The sequence below is a fragment of the Dipteris shenzhenensis genome, chromosome 6 (genome assembly GCF_047967505.1).
Source record: "Dipteris shenzhenensis isolate YYH24624 ecotype China chromosome 6, Dip_SZ_1.0, whole genome shotgun sequence".
Taxonomy (NCBI): Eukaryota; Viridiplantae; Streptophyta; class Polypodiopsida; order Gleicheniales; family Dipteridaceae; genus Dipteris; species Dipteris shenzhenensis.
Window position 1 is genome coordinate 50,759,571 of NC_141601.1, and position 6,000 is coordinate 50,765,570.

Here is a 6,000-nt window from a genome sequence, read left to right on the forward strand (position 1 = left end):
TTTGATTCTTCTTGCTAAGAATCTACTTGTTGCTTATGTTTACCTATGTAGTGTCCTTCCATGTCCTTGTTGAAGATAGAAGCATGGAGAGAATATCCCTACTATATGACTTGATGAGGGGTAGACATAGTGCTGGTGATGGGCCTACCATAGGCTTAAGTTAGCCAAATGTACATTGGATATAAGGCCACGCATTGGTCTAGTTAAGGTATTGATTGAGTATTGAATTCAATTTGTACTGTCTCGGATATATTGGTGACAATAGGACATTGCATTTACATTTTATGCAATATCAAACGGCTTCATGTTCGAATAGATAAAACCTCCACATTATTATCATTCTAGCAAGCATTAAATGTTAACACTGGATTGTACTTGATTGCACAAGTCTTCTTTTGGTGCTTAATTCTATAGATCTAGCCAAGTTTTTAAATTGTATATATAATATGTAGGCGAAAGTTTCCAAATATATTTATTTATTATATAAAACTTTGGTGAATTTTCATGGACTTTATTTATAATTTTATAATCTTAAAGGCTAAACCTAGCCCTTTTTTTAATTTTAGTTTCAAATTGTGGCGAACATACTAAGCTTATATTTTTATAAAGGCATACAAACTTTCACAAGCCATATAAAACTTTCGCTTATTAACGAAACTAACACGAAAAAATCATCCTTGTTTGCCATTTGGAAACAAAATGCTCCTTGAAGGCTATCGACTGCGAGGAAAAGGAGCTTGAAGGGAGGAACCAGCCCTCTTCAGGAAAGGAGCAAGAAGGGCTGAGGCTACAATCAAGAAACTCAAATTAAGGAAAGAGGAAGCAACATGAAGGGAGGGGCTTTAGGGAGGAACTAGCCCACTTCGAGAAAGGAACAAGGAGGGCCGAGCCTATAATCAGGGAGCTCAAAAAGGCAACCTGCTCAAAGCAATGTGGAAACAACCCCCTGAAGAAAAGGAGTCATTGAGATGTAATCTAAACGAAAGGAGTCTTTGAGATGTAATCTATGTAATATGTGTGTAATCTATTGAATTATTAACTTTCTCGAGAGTTTACTTGGGCAATGTATCTATTTTAGGATAACACCAACGTGGTGGTTTGCTTCTATTATTACGAGGATATTAACTTAACTGCCCAGGGGGTCCACTAGGGTTTATCGTATGGTACCACGTGAGTGTAAGGGAGGGGGGTTATATAAGGAAAGGAAGGTACATTTTATAAGGTATCCCATTCCTGATCCTCTAGGCATTTGTTCTACCAATGGCCTTCGCCTTAGCAAAACATACAGGTTTTCGATCGATTCTAACCATGACCCCTGCCACCACGTCTACCTCCACGGGCCACTGCCGCCTCCACCTCATTGGAACATTTGTTGCTAGGATTGGAAGGGTTGCTGTTGTGGCTCTTCTTGCCCAAAAGACACAGCCGCATCTTACTGCTGACCAACTGCCATGCCCATTGTAGTGGCATCCCACCGTGTTGTGTGTATTAGTCAAGCAAATTGTGCACCAATTTGCATTAAGAGCACACTCGACTACGGAGTGACCAGGATTGCGGTCGTGAGTACACCATATACCCTTCAAGCCTTTAGGTACGGATCCTTCTCCGAAAGCCACTGGTGCACCCTTACCCCCTTTAGAGGCTCTTTGGGTCTTTGTCTCTACTTCCGAGTTGAAATCCTCCAAACTGGTACCTTCAAACCTTTTGTCCAAACTGGTCGCATCCGAATCTTCCTCACTGTCATTTGAATTCTTTGATTTGGACTTTTTCTTCTTGGATTTGCTCTTCTCGAATTTGCGGTTCCTAGATGTCCTACCATGCAGTGATTCCCCTGCTCGCACTGCTTGCACCATGACCGCCACAAGCATTGTCTGTGTCCGGTCCACTGTGGCCAACACCATCCACAGATTCCATCACAGCCCCAAAATGAAGTAGTCATTGAGTACACAGATGTTGAAGACCGTCTGACAATTAGAGAAGTAGCCGTTGAAGACCCCAACCGCTTGGAGATCCGAACCGTCAACCCTTGTGGCTAACCTACCCTCGCACACCCATGTCACTACTACTAACCCGCATGGTTATGCAATAACAATGACGGAGGGGAGGGAGGGGGAAAGAGAGAAAGGGAGGGAGGTAAGAAAGAGAGGAAAAGGAAGGGGAGGGGGAAGGGAAGGAGAAGGGGAAGGAAAGAGGAGAGAGAGAGAGAGAGAGAGAGAGGGGGGGGGCAGGAGGAAGGGGGAAGAGGAAGGGGAAGGGAAGGGAAGGGAAGGGCAGGGTGAGGAAAGGGGAAGGGGAGAGGAGGGGGGGGAGGAAGCGGAGGAAGGGGAGGGAAGGGAAGGGGGAGGGGAGGGAAAGGTAGAAGGGTGACGAAGGGGGAAGGGGAGAGGAGGGAGAGGGAGGGGAGGGGAGGGGAGTGGGAATGTAGCTCCTGCAACTCATGAGCCTCCATTGATCTATTGCTACATTCCTTAATGACCTAGTATGGACCTCACAACTTTGGAAGAAATTTCTTCTCCATTTGGTGGTCCAATATGCTATCAAAGCGCAACACCACATTGCCTTCCACAAAATGATGCTCCGATCCTTTGCGGATTTTAGCATCCAAGCGGGCCTTCTATCGATTCTTTTGGATCTCCACATGGTGCAATGCAAGCCATTAGGTCTCATCTCAAGCTAAATCAACTTGGCTGCTCCAATGCCAACCTCAGAGTAGGTACCTCTATCTCTAGTGAAAAAATTGCTTCGGTACCATATACTAATTCAAAAGGGGTATGTCCAATGGATGTCTTGTGAGTGATGTTGTATGCCCAAACTACTTTGGAAACCTTCTAGTCCCACTAGCTCCGATGTCTGGCTACCATCTTACCCATGGACTTGCACAAGAGGCCATTGGTTTGCTCCACTTGACCCATGGATGCTGTATAATAGATGCTAGAAGTGTGGTGATTGATACCCATTTGCTCCATGAGCAACTCCACAGCTTCTCATTTAAGAATGGGCTCCCATGATCTAACACTATCTCCATGGGTGTCCCAAATTGTGTGCATATGTGCTCAAAGATGAAATCGAAGACTACCTTACCATTTGCTACTGAGAGAGCTACAACTTCAATCCACTTGGTGACATATTGCGTGGCCACCCCAAGAGGTACTTCTTCTTGCAGCTTATCATTCGCAGAGGCCACACAAAATCTATACCCCACTTCTAAAATGGGTGTATGGACATCACAGGATGGTGTTGCCCAGGATACAAATACTTCCTATCGAAGGATTGGCAGGGCTCGCAGGTCTTATAATGCATAGCTACATCCTTAAACATAGTTGGCTAGTAATATCCTACATGTAAGATCTTTTTGGTAGTGTAGTCTGCCACATGGTGTCCACTGCAAAACCCATCATGGTACTGCTTTAGTAGTTTGGTCACTTCATTGGCATCAATAGCCCTCCTCAACACTCCATCCAGGCCTTGTCTTGGTATAACCCCGCATCAAAGAGGGTATAACCCCGCATCAAAGAGGGTATAGCGCCTATTGTCTTTGCAAATCTTCTTATGCTCATAATTGGTACTATTGGGTGGAAAAGATAAGGCATTTAAAACCTATAGATGCCTTCATACCATGGATCACTTACTTTTATGGCTGCTACAAGGTTCACATTAGGACATTCTTCCAAATTAATTAAGGAATTATTCAAATTGGAATAATTGCCTTTTATAATTTTGAAAGAAAAGTCATATTCTTGAAGGATTGCCAACCACTTAATCAATCGGCCTAGGGGATTTGGTGATTGCAAAACCTACTTTGCAAGGTCATTGCTTGAAATGATGACAAAATCTCTACGTACCACATAATGCTTAAACTTTTCAATGTAAAATACCAAAGATAGATCATACTTGTCGGCCTCAGAGTAGCACTACTTGGTTTCAAGCATTTGCCATAAAGAAAACTAGATGGGATACATGAACCCGGTCCTCCCCTTGTTGGAGAAGAATCACTGCTACAGTGTGCTCCCCAAATCTTGGGTTAATATAGAAGGTTCTAGACAATCAAGATTGCATAGGATGGGTCTAGAAGTAAGAGCACCCTTGATTTGCACAAACCCTTGATCACAATCCTCACTCCATGAGAAATGAACACCATCTTTCAGTAACATAGTCATGGGTCTAGTCAAAGTGGCATATTGATCAATGAAGCACCAATAATATCCTGCTAGATTCACAAAGGAACACACTTGATGCTTTGTAGTTGGTGGAGAGAGCTAAAAAATGCATCAACTTTGTTTGAACCAAGCCTAACACCTTTTGCTAAGACAATGTACCCAAAAAATCTGCCTTGAGTGGCACCAATAATGCATTTCTCTTGGTTGAGATTGCTATTTGCCTCATTAATTCTTTGGAAAGCCATGAGGACCTTCATGACATGATCATTTTGTGTTGTGGTTTTGTGCACATCTTCCTCGACAATTCTAATTTGATAAAATCCTGAATAGCCATCACAAAAAGTTTACATCTCATGGCCGCTCACCTTCTCTAGAATGATGTCTTGAAAATGTAGAGGGTGATGATGTCTCTCCCTAGCCGCATTGAGCTTCTTGTAGTAAATGCATACCCTCCACTTGTTGTTCTTCTTTAGAGTGACAACCATTAGCAAAACCCATGCAGTATTATTAACAAGAACAATGAACCCGCCTTCTACCAACTTCTACACCTCTATGCATAGTGCATCAGTCTGAATTGGACCTAGCTTCTGGAACTTCTAAGCCATAGTCCTAGCATTTGGCTTTAGCTCTATTTTCTGCTCTATGGCAATGACATGGCAAAGATGATAACTTGTGGTGAAGAGGTCATGAAAATCTTTAAACATTTCTAGGAACTGATCCTTTTTGGTGGTGGTAAAATAAGGAGAAAGCATGGAATCTAGTTGTTGGGGAGTGGCCATTATTTTCACTACTAGCTATGGTGCGAGGGACACTTCCATCATATAGATTTCTTACTTGGAGACCTCCCCCCCCTGTCCGAGTCCCTTGTTGATCCAGATACCATGGATGAGGTAGTGTCACTACCTTGATCTTCCTCTTCTTCTGGTTCAATGGTACTTGGTTGGACATGAATCTTTTCCTTTGAAGACCAAAAGACATGTGTCCAATTTTCTAGTAGTAGCTGACCACATTGCTCTTTCTTAGCAAGGGTCACCCCAACATGGCGGTGTAGCTTCTCCCTATGTCTTCTATGTTAACCACATAGAAGTTAACTATGGTGATCAATCTATTGACAGTGATGCATAAATCCTCAATAACTCCCATGGTGGCCAGTCGCCTTCCATCTGCAATCTTGATTCGAGTAGAGGAACAACTTGTACACTTCAAATTTAGCTTCTTCATGATTCAAGGCACCATGATATTGCATGCAGCACCACCATCAACACACAAACTTTTGATATAGCAATTATCAATGACAACATCTACCGTGTGAGGGTGGCCATCGATGTCTTCAAAATTGATGAAATTTCTAGTACCTTTCCCTTCTTTTTGAATTCACATGTCTAAAGCCCTTGCCTGCAATTCATGCCTCAGTTTGGGACTCAATGCTATCAGCTAAGGAAGGGTGATGTTCAAGGTCCAGTGGGCAATGTCCTAAACTATTGTATAATCTTCTTGACCGGACAATAGGAAATGTAAAGGTGACCACTTACTCCTAAGGGTTTTAGGAGCCTTCTCTTTCTCCACAGGTAAAGTAGTAATTTCAACATATGGGCATTCTAAAAAAGATACCCTCTTCTATCGCCGAGCAGACATGTCAATGGATTGAGGGGTCTGCCACTTCATGGCTCCTTTTTCCAATCTCCACATCTGAATCTGTAGCATTTGTCTCACTCAAAAGATTCACTCACTAAACATTTGGGCATTCAGTGTGGTAATGGCCCTTCTAGTAGTGACAATCAAAACACACAACATTGGCATGTTCCTTGGAATGTAATTTGCTTGTTTCCTAATCTCCACCATC